Here is a 27,336-nt window from a genome sequence, read left to right on the forward strand (position 1 = left end):
TCCTGAAATTTATTTTTATTTTATTCCATTCCTTCTTTTATAGCAGCAAGTAGCTGTGCTATATATCTAAGATTGCGTATTCTCTTAACCATACTATATATTACTTGGCATTGTTCCTTAAGCCAATCTTCCTGGAGCTCTCTAACTTCCAGCTCTAGTGGGACCAGTTGATCTCTACGCAAGTTCCACAGCTGTTATTATGGAGAGTTTTCTGAGCACATTCTTTTGTTAAGAATATTAATTTTTGTATCTAACATTTTTCTCATTGTTGGATTTTTTTATTTGGTGGTATTAGCTCCTCAACCGCTTTTTCTTTCCCCCAAGAAAGATGAATAAGATGGAAAATTCTGAGTCCTTGAAATATCAACCTGTTTTTACTCTGCCGCCCCACTCAAAAGGGATATCATGGAGTAAAAGAGAAAAGTGATTAGCAGTAAGAACTTCAAAGTCAGGGCCAGTATTCAAATCCCAGCACTGCTGCTGGGTGACCTTGGGAAAGTTATGTGCTTCCTCTGTGCTTCCAAGTCCTCATCTAAGACTTGGGATTGTTTATGGTATTTAACTCATATAATTAAATCAGGTGGTACATGCAGAGCTCTAGAAAAATGCCTGGCATATTTTGATATAAGTAGTAGTTATTAGTACACATGGGTGTCAAGTTCTAGGTTCCAGGCATTATTTCTCAAAATGCAAAAGCCAATGCTCTTTTGTTATATAACATGTAGTGGTGGTGAAAAATCTGCTCAGTCTGGTTCTTATGTTTTGAAGTAGCCTGTTTATTTGTTTTCTCCTCTGCACACTTTAGGATCTTTTCTTTGTGATTGTGCCTGAGTGTGGAGATTCAGTCCTTTATCATGCTCAGCTCTTCATAGACGTGATAGAAAGACCTGTGTCTTCTCCATTGGAAAACGTTCCGTTGTTCTGAGATGTCAGTCTTACATTTTCCTCCTCTCTCCTGTTTTGTCTTTGTTTCTGTCCACGTGGAGAGCAAAGTTAATTGTGAACTTAAGATATACTGTAAAATAAGGCGTGTGAGAGGAAACTTTTGGACATGATGGAAGGGTATTTTCAATTTGGGCGGTGGATAAAGATGCCAGCAGTTTTGGCGTTAGAACCTCAAGCAACCCAATAACTGGTGCACAAGCCAGACACCTAAAAGAAATGGTGCAATTTTACAAAGCAAGGAACAGGTGGAAATGACGGTTTCTGATATAGCTAGGGCAAAGCTTTAACTTTTGCTTTACTAATCACATCGATATTTCCTTGGCAGTGTGCAGCATATATGGTATAGGGTAGTTTTATTCTTACTTGCATGTGTGTACTTAGTTGCTTTTAGTTTCCGCCGTATGAATAAGTGGCATGATATTTTAATAGCTGTTTTCTGTTCAGAGGCTGTTTATATAGAGGCAGGGCTGCAGTAAGAAGCATAAGAAAAGACGAGAGACTGTCCTCCTGCACTCACCTTCTTTCTGTTCCTTGACCAAGCCAAGCTCATTCCCACCTTAGGGCCTGTGGGCCTCTTGCTCCCTATTTCTGCAGCTCCTTGCCCTGGGTCTTCATGTGGCTGGCTCCCTCTCATTATTTAAGTATCATCTCAAGTGCTACCTTCTCAAAGGCTTTTCATAGCCAACTAATAGTAATAAAAGATCTACTCCCAGTAATTGCCAACCAGATAGATCTGTTTTATTTACTTTCACCATTTTTATAATCCTACCACTACAGCCTTGATGGATATGTGAATGGAGACACATGTGATGCATGCTGGGAAGCAGCCTCAGGGCAAATCATGAAGAACACAGATAGTGGTGGGAAAGAACTTGTCTGCCTGCCTCTGCCATTGGCCTCATAGGCAACTTTCCACAGGGTTATAACCTCACGCATCTCATTTGCAAAGTGAGGATAATCATAGTATCTGATGCAAAGGTTGTGATGAGGAAATACTTGTAGTTTTCAGAAAAGTCTCTGGTGCATAGTGTGTCTTAAATAGTCTTTGTTAAATAATAGAAAATAAATTATATTTCAAAATCATTGTTTCCTACTCCCTTCCCTGTTGTTCCTTATCCATTGGCCATACCTTCAATCACACAAAAAAGTATAAAATGGGGTTAAATAATTTAATCAACACCTCTCCTTTCATTTTTCTCTGGCTTTGGTGATAAGTGTATTGCTGCCAATATTCAAGCATGGATGGGCTATGTGTGCATGTGGAGAAGGGGAGCATACTGATGCATCCAGAATTCATTTAGAAATTAGGCTGCACATAATTTAAAATATTAATGAACAATGCTAACATTTATTAGATGGAGATTTTTAAATATTTTAATTGGAAGACACACTTTTTTCATAATTCCCTTTCACTTTGTAATTCTACGAAGGACCATTTAAATATTTTCTCTGAGAATTGGCAGTTTAATAAAATAGTTTACACTGGAATAATTTGTTTGGCACTATCAAGAACCTGCTTGTTTAAAACATTTGTCATCATATTTTAAGGCCAGGAAAATATGTGTTCAAGGACAGAACAAGCTGACATGATTTGTACAATTCTGAGTCAAAACAACTTCTTGATCTCCTTAAATATGTTGTCTCTACTGAGTTCTAAAGAGCAAGCACAGAGCTGGCTCTGAGTGAAAATGTCAAGTACAGATCCTCAGCCCATCATTCAAAGTCCTCCCTGTTTTGTCCCTTCTTTTCCTTCCTAATCTCACTCTGAATACACTCATCAGGTACCGTGGGCTCTGGATTTTTTCTTTTTAAGTTGGACTGACTTACAAGCAGCCCTCGGAAACCACACTCGTCTTCCTTGGCCCTGGACGAGCCTGAAGAACAGTCAGGGTTGTCAGGACCAGGGCAGCCCCGCGCTGAAACCCCAGCATCTGGCCTGCACCGCCTGCCTTTCACTGCTCTTCAGCCCTCACTTCTTTCCCACCTTCTATTTCCTGCACCGCCAAAACTGAGTAGGAAAGTAAATATCTGAAAAATAAAAAGAATACTAAAACACTGATGTATGTCCAGGCTACAGGCCCTAAAAAGGGTCACCCACAAGGTTTTTCCTCCTATCCGTAGTCACTGACCCCTCACCAAGTGGTAAAGTCTATCCCCCCCCCCCCTTGAACCCGGACTGGTCTTGAGACAGGTTTTGTCTCCACATTTTGAAAGTGACCTTCCAGTCCGAGCCCAGCCCTTACCAGTACCGGCAGCTTTTCTGTTTTGTCGTTTCCTTTTGGAACCAGCCTGCACCTTAGATCAGGCCGTGAGGAAGCCGAGCGCACCGCATGGCAAGCCCTGTCCCTGAGGCCGCCGTGGCCTTTCGGGCCCGGCTGGCACGGCCGCTGGCGCATCTGATGCCATGTGCAGCAGAACCACTCAGCTCGCCGCATCACTCTGCAGAATCTGAGAAAGAAATAATGCTGCTCACGTCACTGAGTTTATAGGAGATCCGTTACTCGGCAATAAGCAATCGAAAGTGTCTTGAACTGCTTAGAAGAAAAATAAATGTGCAGTGAAGAAATTAAAAATAAAACGTAAACCATGTGAGGATCATCTTTGAATTTTATCTATGTTACCTGTGCGTTTATTATTATTGATTTTTTAAAATTTCACTAATTGGAGTATCATCCTGCCTTCTTCGCTTGCGAGCTCTAGGAACTTGGCCAGGTTACTTAATCTCTTAATCTCTCTGTGCCTTAACGTCATCCTCATTAAAATGAAGATAATAGACCTCTGAGCTAAGGTATGTAAAGAGCTTATCACGTCATGTATGTAAAGTGCTTAGAAAAATATCAAGCATGTAGAAATGCTACAGAAGTGTTCACAATTATGATTCTTCTCATTATTCCCAAGAGATGTTAATTCTGAAAGCAAGATAAGAAAAAATGAGTTTTTAGAAAATTATCACTTTATGGTAAGTCTCAGATAAAAACATTCTTTTTAGATCTAAGTACTGTGTAAGAAATTTCACATTAATTAGTTTTAAAAACTAACATGTTTTAGCCTATGTTTCTCCTTTTACTTTCTTTTAAAATATTTCAAAATTCAATTTACATTTTAGCAATTAAAATGTTTAGAATTATTAAAATTACCCATATTTGGTCTATTTATTTTTCTAACTTTTCTTAAAATACTAATTTATACTGTAGTCATATTTTATTTGTATATTTGTATTTTATGTATTTATTATAAATATTTATTCAGTCATGAAATATATTGCGTTACTATACTCAGTGCTTTGTACAAAGTGCTAAAAATTTAAAGAGGTGACAAGAAATATAAAACTAAAAAACAATAATTCCCTGTATTCATAGAAATTATTATTTTTTAACCCAGGGGATTGAAAATTACAAAAGTCACAAATTAATGTAATATTACAATTGTGAGTGTAATAGACTAATTTAACTGGATAAAAAAACTACTTAGAAAAATACAAAAAAGATTCCTAAGAAAATGGCAACTGAGCTACATTGTGAAGAAGGTGATAACGCATGAAAGCTCTGTGTGTGTGTGTGTGTGTGTGTGTGTGTGTGTGTGTGTCTAACTCCAAGTATGGAAGGTTGTGTGAAAGTTAATGGGGCAGAGAGGTAGGTAGTGGCCTGTAAAACTTTTTTGGGATTAGGGAGGGAGTGCAGGTATATATTTTCAGATTCAGGTTTGAAAGATCACTATGTGGGGAAAAAGGAGAAGGCAAGTGTAGCTGTGTCAACAGGAAAATAACTGAATGAATTATTGTCTATTCAACTCAGGCAACATTTTGTAGTCATTGAAAATAATGAATCAGAAGCATCTGGATTAATTTATAGTAATATCTACAAGTTGTTAAGAGAAATATAAAACTGCAGCAAATAATTTAAATACTTCTAATATATGCATGTGTGTATATATAAACTTCTGATTTTACTGTGTTGTCATACCAAAAATAATTCCACTGTCAGTAGTACCCCCTTATTATTGGTTTCAAATGCTTTCTGTGATTTCAGTTACCCATGGTCAACCACAGTTCAAAAATATTAAATGGAAAAATTCCATAAATAAACAATTTAAAAGTTTTAAATTATGCAAAATTCTGAGTAACATGATGAAATCTCGCGCTATCCTACTCTGACCCATTCAGGTCATGAATCATGCCTTTGCCCAGTGTCTCCGCATTGTATATGGTACCAACGTGTTACTTGGTACCAACTGTCACGGTATTGCAGTGCTTGTGTTCAAGTCACCAGTATTTTAAGTAATAATGTCCCCAAAGTACAAGAGCAGTGATGCTGCCAATTTGGATATGACAAAGAGAAGCCATAAAGTGCTCCCTTTAGGTGAAAGGATAAAAGTCTCAACTTACAAAGGAAAGCAAAAAATTCTATGCTGAGGTTACTAATATCTAAGGTGAGAACAAATCTATCCATGAAATTAGATATTTTGACAGCAAGAAAGAGACCACATTCATTTAACTTTTATTCCAGATACTGTTATAATTTTAATACTTTATTATTAGTTATTGTTGTTAATCTCTTACTGTGCCTAATTTATAAATTAAACTTTATCCTAGGTGCATATGTATAGGAAAAAACATAGTGTATTAGTGTTTGGTACTATCTAGTGTTTTCAGGCATTCATTGAGGGTCTTGGGACATACACCCACAGATAAGGAAGGGCAACTATATAGGATTCAAATGTAGTTTATTTTACTTACTGAATGAGACACTTATAATACACTAGATGACAATTTCAATTTTTGTGTGTTTGGGCAAATAAAGGCTACATTTGGGGGATGAGTTCAAATAAGGAGTTGTTTTTAAATTAATTTGTAATGCCCACATATATAGTTAGTTAACTTTCAACAAAGGTGTCAAGATACATAATGGGGAAAGGACAGTCTCTTTAATAAACGGTGTTGGGAAAGCTGTATAGCACATGCAAGAAAATGAAGTTACACCTTTCTTTACACCATACGCAAAATGAACTCAGAATGGAATAAGGACTTGAACTGAATACCTGAAACTGCAGATGTTTATATCTGATTATCCAAATTACTCCCTATAATTCTTGTGCAAACTTTGATTCTACATAAGAAAATAGGAGGGATTTGCATGTTCCTAGTGCAAAAGAATATTGAGTCAGCTTTTTCTATCTGAATACAGTGCACTGGGATTTGTGTCTGCATCTTTAGTCAATTTGGGGAATTAAATAAATCTCCTTTCCCCAACCATACTTTCACCCCATCACCAAAATTTCTGTATGTATTGCGAATTTTCAATGTATTGTTTCGATATACATGCCATGGACTATTAAAATGTAACAAAGAAAAGTGAGGTTTTCTTTGCTGAGGTAATAAGCAACAAAAGAGCCCCAGAGGTTTTCTTTTGTATAACAAAGTGCTTTTAAAGCAGTTTTATCTAACAGCACTTATGCATTTTTCTAAACTAACACTCAGTGAGCTATTCAACGTATTGCTGAAGTGCTGCAGAAGCTTTTTGTATCAAAAGAGTTAATTTCAGCATATATATTATCTCCCCACTTGAGATATCCAAAGAGGACCATGAACCAACAAATGCTGACATACATACATAGCATTTTGCATTTCACATAATGTGGTCGCTGGATCAGTACCATATGCAACTTTTTAGAAATGCAAATTCTTAGACCATCCTCTCCAAAACTTCCTAAGTAGGAAACTCTTCAAGGTAGAGCCCAGAAACTTGTGGTTGGACAAGCTGTATTGGCCATAAAAACATGACACTCAGATCTCCTGCTCCTGGAGCAAGATTTGTGGATGGTCCCAACTATAGCCCTTTGAATTTGCCCTATTTTGTGTGTGTGTGTGCAAAAGTTGCTCCTGCTTAGTAGAGTAAGTATACTAAAGAAGCTGTATTCTTGCAGGATGCAGGACTCCTTTAAAAGGCAACTTTGGCCCATTGCCTCAGTCTTGCCAAAGCATTTTTAGACCTGTGCTGCAGTGTGAGACTCTTTTTTGTTTTTTTAAATATATCTTTATTGATTTCAGAGAAAGGAAGGGAGGGGAGAGGGATTTAAAGAGAGAAACATCAACGATGAGAGAGGCATTGATCGGCTGCCTCCTGCAGCCCCTGACTGGGGATCAGACCCCCAACCCGGGCATGTGCCCTGACCGGGAATCAAACCATGATCTCCTGGATCCTAGGATGCTCAACTGCTGAGCCATGCCCAGCGAGGGGGCAGTCTGAGTCTCTCTATCAAATATTCTTTCCTTTATCCACTCCTTCACTGGGGTCATGCTTACCTCTTGGTCTGAATTCTTTCTCTACTTTTTTTTACTCTCTCCCTTTTATTTTTACCTGGTATTTTCTCTAATTCCTCTCTTGTACCCTCTCATTTCATTTTAGAATTGGCTTATCAGAGGACCCCCACTAACCCAAGTGGTGCCAGGAATAATGCTAGAAAGCAGGAAATATGGGTTTTTGGAAAAACTTAGCATTCAAGCTCATCAGGGACCCGGATGCTCATTGAACTTTGAGAACTAGTGCTCTAGGCCTTTTCCATTTTTGCTAGCGTTGTCAGTACTAAGTGGATCACAATCCTCATACTGGGAGATTATCATGTGTTTTGAACTGAGGACATTGATCCCTAGACGATTACTGAATTCACAGGGGAATTGACAAAGGAAATATTTAACTATATCTATTAAATTTCTAATCAAACTGAAAAGCAAAGAGAGCTGAACATATTCTGTACAAAGTAAAGAGAATACATGAAGATAGAAAAAACATCCTTGAGAATAACTAAGTTCTTTGGAATGATGAAACAAAGTGTGTTCTTGTTTCAGATTCTTAATTGGAGGACCTTCCTTCCACGAAGTCCTCTCAAAGCTTGTTATCCTGACTCCTTGGCTGTTATCCTACCCGGGGTTATCTCCTTTAAAACAAACAAGTTGCTAGCCACGATTGCGTGATATTCTCAATAGGAATGCATTCTTCTGAAAGCCTTCAAATACTTATTGACACTGTGAAGATTTTGATCTTTACCTTTTTCACCTTATAAATCTTGCAAGAAATGATGTTTAGAGATCCTGCAGAATATATTCAGAAGAAAAACATTCCTTCCGTGAGACGGTGAAGGAAGCCTTGTCCAATATGTTTTCATTTTCACAAATGCTGGCCGCTGATATGACTTCTTAAAGAAAGAAATATTTTTTCTAAACACAGTTTCATATTGATTTTTTTCAAAGTACATAAAATTTTGCTTTCATCCCTTGTGGTCAAGGAGAACAGGATGCACTTCTTGCTGAAAATTGTTTCGTACTCTCTAGTCATGGGAAACTAAAAATGCCTATTCCGTATCCAGGTATTTTCTAAATAGAACTGATTTCATCATCTTGGTAAATTCTTAAGTTTTTGGTTTGTTTTGAAGATTTACTTTTGCATACTTTTTAGTTAAAATGGATTCTTTTTGCAGAAGGATCACCAAATAACTCATTTAATAAGCATTTTTAAACTAGGTTTACCACATAAACATATTTAATGAAATGCTTTTTCCCCCCCATTTTTTAATTGATTTTAGAGAGGGAGAGAGAGAAAAAAATCACACATCTATTTGTCTTTCCACTTATTTACGCATTCATTGGTTGATTCCTGTATGTGCCCTGACCAGTGATGGAACCCATAACCTTGGCGTATTGGGACAATGCTCTAACCAACTGAACTACCCAGACAGGGCTTAATTTTCATTATTTTTTATATTTAAATAGAATTTTGCATATAAATTCTATACTATATCTTAATCCTGACTTCCCTAGATCAGGCTTGCGACAAAGGTGTAGGTTTTATTGATGGTAAGTGATGGTATCATGGGTATTTGCATATGTCCAAACTCATCACTGTACATGTTAAATATGTGCAGTTCTTTGCATATCAATTATGTCTCAATAAACCTGCTTTTAAAAGTTTAGGGTCTGCCTTTATATTTATATCCTGTCACTTAACTGTAAATGCTGTTAGACCCTGAGATTCATTTTTCACATACATATAATGGAGAAAGAGTATAATGCTAGTATATACACTGCAAATCCTTTAATTGTAATGCTATTACTGCAGAAAAAGTACAGGTTAATAAAAATTCAGAAAAGTAAAAAATAATTTTCAAAAGCATTATAAATGTATTAATTTAAAACATAAACTTATGTTGAAATGTCAGCCAACGGCACTTACTTTAAACAGTTGTATTAAATGATATTCTGATGTTATCTTAAAAGAAATCCTATACATAATATATTCTCTGAGGGAAATAAAGGCTCTGTGAAGGAGACATGAAGGAGATTTTTTTTTTAGATTATTATGACTTTCTCCCATTCTTTATACTTGCCTCTCCTATGCTTACTTAACAAATTTTAAAGCACCTCTGATTTATTGAGTCTATTTAAAGCATTCCCAGAAGTTTTCATATGGGGGGGAAAAGGCCACTTTTTTGTACTTTATTTTTATTTTTACTTACTTTGTCATTATAAATTCAATAAAATACATACATCTTAAGTGTACAGTGAGATATATTTTTACATATGTATATCTCTCTATAACCTTTAACCAAATCAAGGGATAGAACATTCCCTTCATTCCTGAGCTTAGGTTCCCTTGTTTCTTACCCCTTCTGTTTAATATCTGCCTCCCACAATATTATCACTAACTCGACGTCTGTGCCCATAGATAAGTGTGGCCAGTTCTGAACTTCATATAAATGGAATCATACAGAATCATATAGACTCTTTTGTGTCTACCGAAGAGAAGTATATGATTGTCACCCTCACCTCCCATTTCTTTAACTTTCAATATATGTATCTTTTAGCCCCCCCCCCCAGCAGTGTAAACATCATAGAATTACTTTCACAACATGAGATATTCTACTGACCTCATTCTCAAGAAGACCCCTTTCCCAGAGTCTCCTGGTATGACCCCAGTGTGCATGGGTGGCTCATGTCATTCATTGGCTGTAGAGCCGATGAATTTGGGGTTTTTCTTCCTGTATCATCTTGGATTTTCCCTTCAGATCTCCCTATTTTGAATTTCCTCTTTCTTGGGACTCTGGATATTTCCTCTTCTTGATTTAGATTATTTAGTGATATTCCTTTCAGGAACTTACTTAGTACCAGGCAATGGTTTAAAAATGTGCATGTATTTTCTCATTTACAGATAAAGAAGAAAAAAAAGCTAAGACAGCCTTAATACTTTGCCTAAGGCCACAGAGCTAGGAAGGGTGGACTTAAACCCCAGGTCAATTTGACAGCAACTTAATGCTCTTATTCAGGGTACTATATATACAGTGATATCATAGCAAAGGGATCAAGTAACTATATAATCCACAAATTAAGTAGTTTCTTCCTAGAAGTATAAGTATCAGTTAAAATGGCACTTTAATGATTACAGCAATCATATTCTCAAAGATCCTGTAATAAACAAAAATTGCATTTAAAAAAAATCTAACAAAAACAAAAATTTTCATTATCATCCCAAGATGCAGTGTCAAAAGATCACAGTTTCTTGCTTTTAGCCCAACAATACCCATGAGTTTTGTAATGATAAAGTTTTTTCTTTCGAGGCCTTTTACACACGTGTTTCTGCAAGAAAAAGATATAAGGAGAGGTATTTTACAAGACTTCCGCCTTTCAATATCTGAAAGCTTTTTTACTCCATTGGGTATTTTACGAGCGTTTTCATTTTTGTCTTCATTTTCTGTCTTAGTAACTTATCTGCAGGCTAGTTGCTCTCGGAACTGATGGCTTCAGACAGCTTCAGCTGGGGGGTGGGCGTTGCTAGGCAACCTGCCCTGTAAGAGCAGTGTTGCTGGGCTTTGTGCCTCTGAGACCCTCGTTTTGGCGAGAACCTGAGGCAAAGACTACTTCTAATGCTTGTGCCTTTAGGCCTTGAAAAACAGAGATTTGGAATAGACACTTAAGGTACTTAAAAAGGATTGTCTTCTAATAGAAAAACTCATATGTCAATATTTTACTCTCAGGCTTTAAGTGACATTGTAAATAATTTCCTTCAACAAATTTTAATTATCAGATCAATGTGTTATTAAGATCTTAAAATATGAGCTGAGGCACATTTATTCCTTCTGTTTGTAGGTTCTTCTGGGCTGACCTTTCTAGTTCTTTTAAACACAACTTCGAAATTATTTACATGTTATTACATATAAATAACATTGTGGTTATGATTATTTTCTTTGAAACAAGTTGTTCTTATAATACCTTCAATCTTGGAGAAGTAGCACAAAATGAATATTGAGAAATATTACAGGGCCACTGTAGTATTATATAATTCAATTTTATGGCTGTGTCTATTAGATAACTATTGATTATGATCCAGTTATAGGGAAGAGAGGAGGAATGAAATATTGCCGTTAGATTTGGTTCATAGAGGTAGTAAATTTTTATACCTCATTAGAAGCCAAATCTCTACTTGAAGACCTTTAAATAAGAGGTAAATTCTCTGGGGGAGTCAAGAGTGCGATTTTCTGCCACTTTGCATTCCCTACAACTCTGATATCTCAGAACAAGAGACAAGATTTGATTGGCTCACAAATGGAAAGCAGTTGCTAAATGTGGTCTGCTCTGTTGGAGCAAATCTGTTCATTAGTTTGTTTTTAGATTTACTATGGCCTATTCCTCTATCATGCTCCTAAGGCCCCACACACTCATTACTGGGACTGTTAATCCTTCTCAAGACCTTGGATATTTTCCCAGGGTCCCAAAATGATATTCTGGTATTTTACCTATTTTATATCTAAGCTAGACCATCCTAAATATGCTCAGAGTTAGTTAAAATGTACCCCATCATTTCCACATAATGTCAGAATGGACAAATAGAAACACTTGTCCATTATATGCAAAAGAATTTTATGTATGAACAGAAACAATAATGTACTTATTTTGATCGAGTAATTGGAGAAAGTTCTTTAAATTATCAAAGTTCCTTACTCAAAGGAAGTATTTCTAGTAAATAAAATTTTAGTTTCCTTATAAGTTTGAAGTCTTAATATTATGATGATGGTTTGGGAAGTAAGCACTTATTCATTAGAATGTCCCAAATTGTTAACACCCTCAAAGTTCACAGATTGGCATCATTTTTGCATTACTTATATTATAATCTGAAACAATTAGGAGCTATGGAAAGGTGAAATGGAACATCCTCCTCCTCTTTAATCACTTATTGCACTCACTGGCTTTCCCTTTTTCAATTATTTACTCTCATTACATGTCCTTGCCATTTTCTGCGTAGGACACCCCTCTCCCTCCAATCTCTCTTCCTCTCTCTGGTGCATCTCAATTCTTCCTTTAAAGTAATTTTCATGTTTACATCTGATGATAAGGACAAGTACAGTAGATAAATTATGTGAATTACGAGTTTTAAACTTTATGGTCTCAGGAGTTATGAGCAAGCCTCTTACTTTACATGGGCTTGAGTTTTAAACCAAGATTGATTGAAAATGGAGAGTTCAAAGAATTGTCTACCCAAATAACTGTGTCGGGGAGAGAGGAGGTGTGCATCCGCCCACGTGGGTGCTCTTTTTCATCTGCATTGAACCAGGAAATACGAAGCATGAATAACAAACGGAGGAGTACAATTCTAAGAAAAAAATATATGATGGGATTTGTTTCTTTTTCTTCATATTTCAAAACAAAATTTTCATAGGGTAAGGTCCAATTTCAAGCTGTCATTTCAAGCTAGACTTTGTGAAATGTTCTCAGTCACTTATGTATATTTTGTTTGCATATTTCCTAGAGCTGCAATGGAAATTATTTGAAAGGAATAAGTTCTGGGAGGTATTATGCATCCCCTAAATGTTATACCCTCAGGTTATTGTACTGATTGCTAAAGAAAATGCACTGCAGGAAAAATGTTGATAGAGAAGCAAATAGGGTATAGTCACCAGTGCCCCACCGCCTAGGTTTATAGCCAGCTCCGCCACTCTCTTTCTCTAGCAAGTAATTCGCCATCAGTAAAATGAGATAATAATGGCACCTAACTCTGTATTGTTTTGGGAAGAAAGTACTTATTATAATGTAATAAGTGTGCCTGGCTTAAAGTAAGGCTAGATCCTTCAGTTTGCACAATTCGTTGGGACATGGTTCATGTCGAATTCTTTGTGGTAAGGTCCTGCTGGAACACAAGGTAGCTTGTGACCAGAGCCCCTTGACATTGTTCTATACGACAGTGCTGTGTGGCATAATGTAAACTAGCTAGTATTATTATTGTGATTTGGGCTGGGGTGACTTTGTTCTTTGTTTACCTAGGACAGTCTCAGTTTATATATCATCCTGGAAAAAATATTAATAACGTCTTTCATTCTTGGAATCCATTTATTTAAGCCTATTTAGAAGAAATTTGCTACCTTGTGTGTTTAATGAAGAGCATTTTACTTTTATTTAAATTTTAGTATCTATGGATTTAGGCTCCATTAAGTCTACGAGGCTTATTATACAAAGTTGGAATTTTTCCCCATTGTTGTTACTTTTTGTCTCCCGAATGATAGATATTTTTATTTTATCACACTTTCCATAGTTTTTTGACATGATTTCATCACTTTTAACATGTTATGCTATAAAAGCATCATTTCTAGATAATTGAAGAACACTACACACTTGCTCAGTGTTCCCAAATTTTTCAGACCATCACCCCCATGAAAAGTGATACTTGCATGGAACTAAAATGTAAGGGAGCTGGGACATTTATGAGAAACCTGGTAATATAATTCATCACATTTTCTTTAAATTATACAATTATAAGAAAAATAGAGGTTAGCAAAAATATTAAATATCAAACTTATCTAAAACTTCTGAACAATATCCTTTTATTTTTTAAAGGAACATCTAGAGCTTGTTTTCATAAACATATATCAGATTTTACACATAATTCTGAGCAGTGTTTAAAAATAATCTTTTCATTTTACTTCCAATAACCATTAGTGATAAATTTGACCTGAATAAGTAGCAATAAATGCCTTAAAAAAATGTGTGCGTGTGTGTGTGTGTGTGTGTGTGTGTGACTCATTGTCAAAATCATCTTTCTCACCATTATTTCAAATTTGATTAATTCTATATCTTTAAATTGTATTTCAGGGTATAATTGTTTAGAAATCTAACAGTTTGTTCTTTAAAAATAAGTGTTATGTTGAAACTTCTTGTGAAAATAAGTTTCAAAATCAATTGGACTTCTTATCAATCACTTAAAAGTAATCATAAAGTTTTCCTCCAAGAATATGCAGTGGTTATTCTACTAGTTTGGATTTTTTTAGTATACATTTCATTCTCCAAAGTTACATTTTTTTCTCCCTATAAGTCTATGTCTTTCATCAGCACATGTTAGTCTATGTTCATGGTCCTGTCAATTTCCAATTAAGTTCATTCATATATTCAAAATTATTTAATTTACTTATTTTTAAGGACAATGACTATCCTTCAACAAACTGAAAGTGAGAATCATTCGCAAGTTTCCTTAGTGCACAAGCTTTTTTTACATTTAAAAAAATTAAAGCAGCTTTATTGAAATATAATTAATATATTAAAATCTGTACATATTTAATGTATATAATATTATATGAGTTTGGACATATGTGTTTACTCATGGAAACATAACAATAATTAAGGTAATAAACATATTCATCACCTCCAAAAGTTTCCTCTTGCTACTTTGTTGTTTTTATTTTTCTTGTGGTAACAACACAACATGAGGTCTACCCTCTTCAGGAAATTTTTAGGTGCATAAAATAACATTGTTAATTATAGTTGCTATATTCTACAGCAGATGTTTAGAACTTATTCACCTTGTTTAATTGAAACTTATAAGCAGGTCCCCATTGTCCACTCCCCAGTCCCTGAAAACCACCTTTCTACTCTCTGCTTCTATGAGTTTGAATATTTTAGATAACTCATGTAAGTGGAATCATGCAGTATTTTTAATTCTGTGACTAACTTCTTTGACTTAGCATAATATCCTCCAGATTCATTCATGCTGTCACATATGGCAAGATTTCCTTCTTTTGTAAGGATGAAAAACATTCTTGTGTGTGTGTGTGTGTATTTGGGTATAAAGGCAAAAGAATTAAAATAAGAATTTTGAAGATATATATAAACTTCCATGTTCATCGCAGCATCATTCTCAATAGCCAAGATATGAAAACAATCTAAAAGTCCACGGGTGGATGAATGGACAGAGCACGTGAACTCTTGAAAATATCCTCTGGACAACCCCCTCTTCTGTATGAAATAGAGGAGTGCTGAGATTGGGCCTGTCTTCCTACATCAAAGCTGGAAAGAGGTGAGTCTAGCAATTCTGATTTTATTGTATTCAGTCATTTGATATACTTATTTATTTCATTCAGATCTATAAGACAATGTGTACATGTAAGAGTGTCTCTGGGACTAAAACCATGATTTATTGCCATCTCAGTGTTTTCTGATTGCAGACATAAATATATGTCTTCCTATTCTGATTGTGCCAGCACCATCATTTCACACACTTATGCAAGTTTCAAAAATATCTCATTTTTAAAAAGTATTCATTTTTTACTTTGAAGTTTGTTTTGGCATATTTTTACTGAACACATACATTTACTTCAACAATTTTTCTCCAGGGATTCTATCTAGTGCTATTAACTGTGCACAGGGACTAATATCTGTATATCCAATATGCAATAGATATTTCTTAAATCTAATAATCATCTGGATTTATGTTATCTTTGTCATCTGACATGTTGTCACATCCTGTCATAAGGTTTTCTTCAATAGTTAAATATTTTATTTCTTTGCTAAATTAGTGTGGAACATAGCATTGAAAATTGCAAGTCAGCTGGGAAAATAGGCAATTTTGCAACTATGCGAGACATTTTGAATTTAACTGTTGATTGCAATATTTTCTTAAAAGCTCTTGAGTTGATCTCAAAATGTAATAACTGATCTCATAGAAGCATAGTGCTTCTTAATTTGTACTTACAAAAGAAAGCTGAAATGAGTTCAGTTGTGTTTTTTTTTTGGTCAAGTGCTGGTGGTGTGGTTGGCACCATTGTATTATTTCAAAACGTTTTCATGTAGATAAAACTCTTACGCTAAGAAAGAGAAACATACTGAGGAATATAAATTATATTTGAGATAATCCTCACATATAATAGCTATTATCCTGGTGTGCAGTATAGGAAACATTTTATATTAATTTTCATTTAATTCAATAACTGTAATTACTTAAATAACATAAATTTTATGCTCATATAACATCTAATTTTTTTGAAAAAGTAATTTCTGAAGGTGTAAAGGTCGCTTTTATGAATGATTAAATTGAAAGATTTTCAATTATTATTTTTGTAAGTAAGCACTATGTGGTATTTTGGAAAACAAGCAATAACTTATAACATAATTCCATCATGAGCAAGATTTTGAGTAATTGTTAACATCAAAAGCCAAAAATCAACCTATAACACCATAATTAATTATACTCTATATAGAAAAATCTAATATCAAATACAACTACTAATACTATTGATAAAGATATAAGTCATAATACACTCTTTACAAAAATATTGTGAAAACTTTGGAATGATTTAAATCAAAATAAGTACTAGGCCTTTTACACATATAAGAAAAATGACTTTGCTATCTAACTCACATCCAAAGAAATAATCACACTTTGCTGATGTTTCAAGGAAAAGGTCAAGTTCAGGTCTTGTGAGACCCCAGAACAGAACATTCTGACTCCTGGGGATGTGCATTAAATCTTTTATTACTAAATAAAAAATTATTAAATGTAGGCATGTTACAGAATGATCCATACAAATATTATCTTAATATTATTACAACTGTTACAAAATTTTGTGGGTTTGTTAGAATGATTTTGTATATTTTAATACTATAAAAATGTATAAACATTGATATTTTATGGCACAGTGTATCCACTTGTGGCTCAACTGAAGGCCACATCATACCAAATTTTGAAGCTTTGTATTATGTATAACTTTATATAGATAAGTAACTTAGAAAAAAATGGTAAACCACTACAAGTAAGATATTTAAAATATTATAGGGAGATTTTGAGTATACCCAAATATCCTCAGCGAACTGTTTCTCACCACTCTTTTGACTAGAGTTTAAAAAAGAAATATTCCTTTTGAGGTAAAGTGTTTATCATTGTACAGGAAGGTGACACAGAAATATAGAATACCTTTGAAATATGTTAATTATAATATTACCAAAAATGATGTTCATCCAGATTCAATAGGAACAAGTTGTTTCCATAAAAATTAACATATTTGTGCTCAAGACCATATTGTCAAATATGTCTTATATAGAAGGGGAAACAGCCTCAGAGTAATTAAAAGAATTTCACTAAAATCACATAGTTCATAAGATTAGAATATACTCTGAAATTTTAAAGTTTGCCTGAATTCCACATAACCTCAAGTTTGTTAAACGTAGCTTGATGAATGAGATAAATGCTCAATAAGCTTCAGTAGCAGTAACTATTAGCTATATAGGGAATTCTAAAAGTGGCGGATACTTATCGTAAACTGGCCGTGACAGAGGCATTTGGGTTTAATTTGGGCAATACATTTTCTAATAGAAAATAAAAAATAGTAATAAAGAGATGTCACCTTTATTCACTAGATTTCACACTTCAAGAATGTTGTATTGGTGTAGTTCCCTCTGCCCAAAATAAATATAGACAATATCTAAACCACATTGCTAATACTCTTTGACAATACTGAGGGAACAGTAAATTAGCATTGTGCATTTATATGCATAACATACTTTAAATCTATACTTTATAAAATAATGTTAAAATGCTAAAAAACTTTCATTCTTGTTGAATTTATACAATCTATCAAACATTCTCAAGAATTGTACAGAAACAAAAGGAAGCTTAATGGTCAGTGTTTTATCAGGTTCCTGTTATACTTTTTTCTACTTTACCCTTTATGACATAGGTCTACCCTCTTCAGTTTGATTTTTTTCTTTTATATTAATTGATTAACAAACTTTGTCTTCCACTCTCAGTCAATCTGTTCCATCAGAAATTTCATTCTACTTCTTCCTGAGCGTAATCACATTCCCTGCTTGGTAATTTCAAGCTTATTTTCTGACGATGGTTGCCCACACTGCCTTCTACACCCAAAAGGGGAAAACTGTATCCTGCCTTAAACTCAATGAAATATTGTTCACCATCAATTCACAGAATCATAAATTTCTTGTGACTTCGGGACTCACTCTTTAACAGTAATAACAGTCACAAAATGTATTATCTGTTTGCACTTTCACACCTACTTGTGTGTGTGTGTGTGTGTGTGTCATGGACTTTGATTGAACACAACATTTTAATTGAACACAAAAAATTCAGGCTCACAAAAGAAGATGTTTAGTACATGGTGTTTAAACATAAGAACTCCATTAATACTTTTAATAAAAATGATTATTTTTAAAAAATATTTTACATTACAGGTTTTTTTTTTTTTTTTCAGAATACTAATACTCCCACAATTAAAACTAAAATTATAATTTTATTATTCCTTTTTCACTTATTAATAGTCACATATTCTTTTATGCCTCCCTTTATTTTTCTATTTTTTTTATTACCCATCTGCTTGCTAACTGTAGTCTGAATACAGTACTCTAGGAGTAAAACTAGAACCCAGGCTTTTTATAAAGATTCTATTAGTTTTTAAATTTGGAATTGTATGTAATAATGTTCCTGAGAGTGAGCATACTTTTCAATTTTACTGAGAGGAGTCACTGTGTGATCCTAACATCATTCCAGCAAATAGAAATGCTGCAGCATTCAAAAAGAAATAAAAAGGTTAATGAAAACTTTTCTAACAGATTTTCAAAAGCAAGATTGAAAAACGTAGATGCAGCGTGTTGGTTTCCTTGGTGATATTTTTTTCAGTGGTATTGTATCAATTATTTTGTGCTACACACAGATGGCCAGTTATTCAGAAGGGCTGATAAAGCAATAATTTGTGAAAATAAAGATAAAAAGCAGATACCTAAGTATCCAAGTCAGTATTTTCTAGACACTATTGACAGGCAAGAGGAATCAGAGAAAAATGCAGGAAAACAAAGGTAAAAAGCTTCATTCTGGATGGACAGGAAATAAAGGACATAAAATATCATGGAGTTGCTAACACAAAAATCAACATGGTGAGACTCATGAGGGTAAGGAATTTCACACATTTTCTTCTGGCATATCTCACGTACCCACAGCAAAGGAGATACACAATGTATATTTGAAACTGGACACAAAACTGGCCCGGGCCGCCTGTCACAACTTGAACCAAATTAAGCAGAGACACAATTGAATCATCTATGAGGGTTTATCCCAATAATTCCGGCAGTATGGAGGGAGCAGCAGGTCATCCTGTAAATTCTGCCCTAACCTCTCCCACTAGCTGGCTGATTATGATAAGGCAGAAAGGCTACACGCAAGAGGGAAAGGGGGCAGAGCAAGGGTTCCAGGGTCTGAAGTCCGTGTGTCTCCTTCCAGGATCTTGAAGTTGGATAACAAGGTAGTTAATTGTCTATATTGTTAAAAGCAGCTCCACCTACTCCTAGGACTGGAGAATCGTCAACATTCCTGAGGAAAACTCCCGGAGAGGGACAGGGTCCAGGCACAGCAACCAAATCAAAGCATGTCCTGTCCTTAGTTAGTTCTAAAAATGTTATTTTCTTTTCTTGGTGCTGGACCCATCTAGGCTCTAAGGTGTTTTATCTTTTTACAACCCTGTTTTTCTTCTTGCAGCACATCTTCCTACTTCCCAGGGTCTGTAAGAAACCTCTTGTCTATAGTTAGTAATATGAATAATTATTAAACAACCGTGGTCTTATTCCTATTATGTGCCCTTCCCCCTGGCAAATTGAATTAATGAAAGCATAAATAGATAAGAAATAGCTATCCGGTCTTGGTTGATGTAAACCAGGAGGTAAAACTCAAAAGAACAAGGAAATACAAGAACAGGAGCCAAATATGAACCCAGGTAATCAAATATTTTTAAAGTAATCTGAATAAAACTGGCCAAGAAAGAGGGGAGGCTCTGAATACTGTTATCAGATGATCTTATTTGACTATATGTCTGTTTATCATCATCTGTGTATCTGTGTATCTATCTATCATCTATCTATCATCTATATCTATCTATCTATCTATCTATCTATCTATCTATCTATCTATCTATCTATCTATCTGTCTGTCTGTCTGTCTGTCTGTCTGTCTGTCTGTCTGTCTGTCTGTCTATCTATCATCTATCATCCTCTATCGATCGATCTGTCATCTATCTACGTTCCATTCACGTTCAAGCTTAGCCGCTCCTAATGCAGATAAACTTCACCTTCCCTGTAACTCCTAAAACAGTTTTGAGGACCCAGCCTACATGGAGGGAGGAGTAGCCATGGGATGGAAATGTTTATTTTAATAGAAGGAATATAATGACCCAGATTGACAACTTCCATTTATTCATACAATAAAGGCAAAACCATTCACTGTTTCACCTTATGAGATGTTAGATTTGAGGCATGTTACATGCGGTAACAAATTGAGATTTGTTGAATGTCTCACATATACTATGACGTTTCTGGAGGTGAATAGGTGTGCAAGATGGGACGAAACACTTTCCACCTTAGCCTTTCTGAGATAAGATCCTTTTCTCTTAGAGAAAGATTACAAAAGCCCGCAAGTCATAGTCCTCTCCAGTGGGCAGGAAAGCTGTCCTGTAGTTACTGTAGTTACTCTCAAGTCACAGAGAACATCCCCAAAGAGCTATCTTGAATCCCAAACTTCAGTCAATGTGACAACTGGGGGCTGACATCTGAGATCTTTCACTGAGGAGGAAGCAACGCAGTGACCTCTTTTTTCTTCCAGTCTGCACTCTGCTTTTCTGTAAATCACAGTTTAACTGCCTCTCAGTGTCTGCATCTACTGAGAAAGAAGCAGTATGCCAAGTCCTATTACTCAGTAATCATGAGGGATCGCCGTTCCCTTCTTTGAGATTTATTCTTAGCTCTCTGCCAGTGGGTTTTGGCCAGGCCCAGTGCAGGCCCAATTACACAATAAAATAAATAGATTTTGGATACTTATAACTTTGGCACATCTAGGAATTTCTTCCTCTGTGATGCAAGCTTTTATTGGTGGTACTTGTTATCTTTTTGTCTCTCTAACGTAGCCCTTGTTCCTAGAACAAGGACACATAGTATGTGTCAAAAGTACTTGCTCACAGGAGGATCACGGGCAGGCCCTTGTTTACTCATCCGGCCTTATCTCCCAGTAATAAGGGAATGAGCCTGTTCTTAACTTCACTCTTCATATCTTGCCGTCCCTTATTCTGTGAGCATAGGGCTGACTACTAAACCCAGGTCTGCCTCCAGGAAGACTCGGAAGGACCTGAGGAATGAATCTTATCTTTATGTCGCTGGTCCCGTACTAGGCTAAAGTGAAAGCACCCCCACCACCTTTGAACCTCTGTGAATGTCTTCCCTCTATTCTCTGCTCTTTCATAGGCAAACAAAGTTGCAGTTCCTTCCATCCATCACTTATAGCAATAATATTGGCCATATACTTGCAGAGAACCTAACTTATCTCAACCTAGTGCCTAATACGTTAGTTGAAAACTGGGTGTTTTTAAAGAACTGTGTTTGCCAGATGAAAAAGACAATATATTAAAATGTGAGACATGATGGAAGTCTTCTGGAACAATATGAGTAGGAAACCAGATGTGGTTACGACAATTAGGTAAGTGAAAACATAAGCCTCTATGTGAACACTTCAAAATGGGGGACACAGATAAAAATCAAATTCAAAGATGGACTGAGCCCCTTAGGCTAGAGAGGACTTGGCACCTGATTGAGAACGAAATCCTGTGAACTCTGCTTTAGAGTGTGAATTTGCGTACAAGGGAAGAGGCAGGGCATTGCATTAGAAACTGGCTACATTAATGCCATGCTTTCTCTATGGAAGGACAGAAAACAGGCCTCTCCTTTTCTTTGCTGTGGTCTTCCACAATTTATGAGAGGCGCCTGTTAATTAAAACCCAAGATTGTTGGCTCCTCTGATTCAAACCGCTCCTCTGTTCAAACTGTGGGACAAGATTAGGCTACTCTCAAGGTTGCATTCTTCCAATCCCCTCCTCCCTGCTGTTTTAGCAACTTCAAGATAATTCATACCAAGGAGAAAGTTCTCTCCCCTGTCCCCTTCAAACAAGCCTCTTTGGAACTCTGTCACTTTTGTTCTAAGCTTTTTTTACAGGCTTGGGAAAAATACTGATAAGACACCTCCTTAGGACATCTAAGGGGACTGTCTCCTGGAAAGCAAACAAACTGTAACTTTTGGAGACAAATCCCCGGTATCTGGTCAACTTCAACACAATCTCTCTTGCTTCCTTGTCTCTTGATAGCAGCAACTGCTTACTCTTTAAAGGTGCGAGCCACTCTTTCTTCCCTTCCCTGAATTGACTAGCAATACATGGCCCTTTCCTCTCTTGGAAAGTAAAATAATTTTCCTCACTGCATCTTTTCTCTTAGTTGTGAATTCTTCCACAGCCTGCGTCACCAGCCCAAACCCTATCACTCTAGTTTACTGAGTCCCAGGCACATTTTCCTTATTTCTGTCCTCAAATTAGTTATTTTTTTTCCCCACCTGAGGGCCTTTGGCATGCAATTTCCTTTTCCTGGAATGCATTTTGCTCCCCTTCTTTCTCCTTGATTCATACCAGTTTCCTTTTAGTTCTCAGCTGAAATTGTGTTTCTTTTTAAATATATCTTTATTGATCTCAGAGAGGAAGGGAGAGGGAGAGGGAGAGAGAGAGAGAGAGAGAGAAACATCAGTGATGAGAGTCATTGATCAGCTGCCTCTTGCTCGCCCCCGACTGGGGACTAAGCCTGCAACTCGGGCATGTGCGCTGACCTGGAATCAAACTGCAATCTCCTGGATCCTACTTTGATGCTCAACCGCTAAGCCACACCCACCTGGGCAAAATTGTATTTCTTTATGAAAACCTTACCACTCCTCCTCTCTCTGCTCACCCCAGATAACCACTGCTCTCACTCTTATTGGGCTAGCTTCTTCTACTATACACCTTCATAGCATTTAATAAATCTTCATGGGACATTTGCCATGACTGTAATGAAATAAAACAATTAATTTTAATTTTTTATTTATGGTCTTAATTGTTTTATGACTGGACTGTTAACTCCATGCTTGAAGAGATCTCATCCTCCAAATCAGCAACTAACACAATAATTTCAGTAGAGGACACTCACTAAATTTTTATTAAATAACTGAATGAGCAGGAGTTTTCTAAAGTATAGGTTCAAAGATGGCAGGGTCCTCAAAATGTCTAGATGATTTGAGTTCTATAACCTCTGTGGCAAAATTTAATAGTCTATTGTGGAAAACCCTGAGCCTTTAGACACCATGGACAGCTACAATTTAAGAAGTTGAAAATTCAAGAAGCCAAATAATTGTTCCCACTAACAATGTTTTCTAATTTTATTTTTTGATTATAGTTGACATACAATATATTAGTTTCCAGTGTACAACAGAGTGATTAGGCATTTATATAACTTATGAAGTGATCACCCCATAAGTCTAGTACCCATCTGACACCACACATAGTTATTACAATATTACTGACTATATTCCCTATGTTGTTGTACTTTATATCCTTGTGACTAGTTTTGATAACTGGCAATTTCTACTTCATAATCCCTGTCACCTTTTTTGCCCATCTCCCGGACTCCCTCCCATCTGGTGACTATCAGTTTGTTCTCTGTGCATGGGAGTTTGTGTCTGTTCTGTTTATTTTGTTTCTTATACTCCATGTATAAGTGAAATCATATGGTATTTGTCTTTCTCTGTATGACTTATTTCACTTGGCATGAACTCTCTAGGTCCTTACATGTCACAAATGGCAAGGTTTTACTCTTTTTTGTGGCTGAGTAATATTCTATTGCCTATATGTACCACTTCTTTATACATTTGTCTATTGATGGACACTTAGGTTGCTTCCATATCTCGGCTATTGTAAATAATGCTGCAGCAAACATAAGGGTGCATATATCTCAACACCTTACAGTTTTTTAAGTATAGGTCCTTTACCATCTTGAATAAATGTATTCCTAGGCATTTTATTCCTTTTGATGCAATTGGGATTGTTGCATTAATTTCCCTTTCTGATAGTCTGTTATCAGAGTGTTTCCCACTAACAATTTATGAAAAAGGATTGTTGCTATTGTTGTTTTAGGAGATGCTCACAGAACTCAATCATATTGGTTCTGGATGTTGAGCAAAGACTTCTGTCTGCTGACTTCTCCCAGCTCAACCTGGGCCCAGAATGTAGTCAAGTCTTTAGGAGGTTCAGTCCCTCCCCGTGTCTCATCTCTGTCATACCTAGTTACCAAACAAATGCAGTTCCCTCTGGCCAAGGATCATGTGGGGGTTTTTTGTCTATTGTACTCTGGTTCTTTCTTTGATAACAACACCCTCACCTACCTAATACTTCTCAACTTACTCACTTTAGCCCTCAGCACATTTTAATAATTTTAATCATGCTGTCTACATTTTCTCCCTTTATCACAATGTAATCTCTACCCATTTGCCTCAACTGTAACTGGATCTTTTCAGGGGACACACTTTCCATAAGTCCCTCTGAAGTGAAAGCAGTTTCCTCTTTCATATCCCAGAAATGTGGGGTCTAGAGATATTCTCTAACTTTCAGGCTCCTTACCACTAATTTAAAGATATTACTTTTCTACTTAAAACAACAAACCATAACACACACAATTCTTCTACACCAAAGTCCTTAACCTCTCATTTTACTATATAGACTCAATCCCTCTCTGTTGTAGTCACCAACAAAGCTTTTGCCACCCATTTCCACTCACAGAAAACTTTGAAAATTAAGTCCTAGACTTCCTATACCTTAATGTCTGTCATCGTCAGGATGACTTATAGTCCATACAGCTGAACCATGCCATGCCTTAATGATTCCTACTGTATGCAAACAAACTTGATCTCTTTTCAGTTATTTCCACACCTCTTTCTCTTCCCTCCCCCAGTCCCCTTTCCTTCTGTCTCTGTCTGTCATTCCAGTACACACTGGAGTACACACTGGAATATCTTAACTACTATGTTGTGGACAATATTAATTTTATAGTGATGATAACTTTATAAATGTAATTGAAAATGAACCTAGAATAAAAACATCTCAAATTTACCATCTTTACCATCAACGTGTATTGCAGGCCTTTAAAGCAGGGTGGCTTTGAGGGATCTAAATAACTCGTGTTGCCAGAGCCTTTTCTCCTTTGAGATAAGGCCCTTTACCTCCCTTACTGTGTCTCATGTGAACAAATGCTAGATTAGGCCTGATGCGTGCTTGAGTCACACAAAGCAGGGAGTCTCTGTGGATGACAAGCTCCAGTGCAACAGGACAAAAACATTCACTTTACAAAAAATAACATTGATTTTCTTGATTTCCCACAGAGCCATGCCCAGGAAATTGCTTTGTGTTTATACATCTAAAATATCTAAAGGGTTCATTCAAGAGATTACGCTTAAAGAAATTTGTTTTAAAGAAGAGTAGGAGTCTCCACATACAGTGAGACAGGGTAATAACATGAAAATAACATGAAAATAACAGTTTATGAAGCTTTATCCACCAACTTTTTAAAAATAAAAATTACGAAAGACTAAGGAGAGGAATGTTAAAGGAAAGAAAAGAGAAAAAACATAAATGTGTGCTCAAGTTGAAGAAGCACAACTCCCAGCAGTTAAACAGAGAACGTGGAATAGAGAATAAGTGTCGATCCAGATTTCTGTCTTTCAGGTCAGCAATGTCTTTTCTCATTCTCACACAGCTCACATTGGAGACCAGCTGTAGGACAGAAATTTCTGGGTTGATGAAAATGCTCTATAATACACTGGACCTGAGCCACATGTGCATATTGAGCACTTGAAAGGTGTCTAGTGTGACTGAAGAATTAAATTTTGAACTTTATTTAAATTTATTTGAATTTTATATAGCCACCTGTGGTTCGTGGCTATGGTGTTAGGCAGCATCCCTGGAAACATTTTTCAGGTTTCAATGCTCTTTCACTCCCACACCACTGACTGCTCTCACTGGCCAGTTGTGAACTTTTTCCTCTTAGTACTTCACCCTTACAATATAAGTTTTATATCACTTACTTTTTTATCTCTAATAATTAACATAGAGTATGGTACATATTAAGAGCTAAAAAGAAAATCAAATGAATGACTGATGAATAGACAAATTGAAAGTTACAAATTCTTCAATTCCTGAAAATGTTTTACTCCATTCAAAAGTGTCATTAAGAATAATGAATGATCATTTTAAGGCTGTAGGAATTTATTATCCCCCCCGCCAAAAGACATCATTTTGTTATACAGCTATTTGTTTTAAAGATTGTCCTGAAAATATTAATATATGAATATAATAAAATAAACAGATATTAAAATAATACATGCATGTTTTTGGAGTGAAAAGAAAATAGGTTACAAGAGATATTAAAATGCTTACTCATTTAAATCAGAAGATTCCAGTTAGTTATTTATTCTTTCAAGTAATATTTTATGAATCATAGATGCACAGAATTGGATAAACCGTAATCTAGGATTCACGGTCATCTTTGAATTATGCAGTGATTCCATCCCTATGAATTTATCCCAAGGAAATAATGAAAGAAAACACACAATTCCTAAATGGTATTTATTTAATGCTACTTTCTAGCAACCACTGTCACCTCAAGCTCACTATAGAAGCAAAATAGGGAAGGAACACAAGGAGAACATGGCATGGATTCTGTAATGTTTCTATAGCACTCTCTGGACTATAGTGAACATTCAATAAGTGCTCATTAATGGGTTCTGTTATATTTTGCTAATAACATTTAAGAATCAGATTTTTTTTAAAAATCTGAAGTCATATCTGGTATGCAAAACAACCTCATAAAGAAAATCAGATATGGACAACTAAATAAGGAATCCATTAAAAATTCTTTAATATAATAATTTAAGATCCTATGAAGAGTAGTCAATAATGAGAGTAAAGCGGCAAACAGGCACAGATGAAGCCACATTGAATAGGTTGTTTTAATAGCTTCGTCAACTGGCTAATATAGAATGAGTATGCTTCTGGGTTTAATTCCATTTATGGATAATATTCATAATTTAATATAATTTTTAAAATATCTCAACCATAAAAATAGAGATTTTAGTGAAAAGCAAGCTTGTGTAAAAGGAAATTCATGTTCAACAGGCAAGAAATTAGACATATCATTGAGGAAATTGGGGGCAGCAAGTTACACTGAGGGGGAAAAAGCCTTTCATGTGA

Source organism: Miniopterus natalensis, chromosome 11, assembly GCF_054644295.1.
Source record: "Miniopterus natalensis isolate mMinNat1 chromosome 11, mMinNat1.hap1, whole genome shotgun sequence".
Taxonomy (NCBI): domain Eukaryota; kingdom Metazoa; phylum Chordata; class Mammalia; order Chiroptera; family Miniopteridae; genus Miniopterus; species Miniopterus natalensis.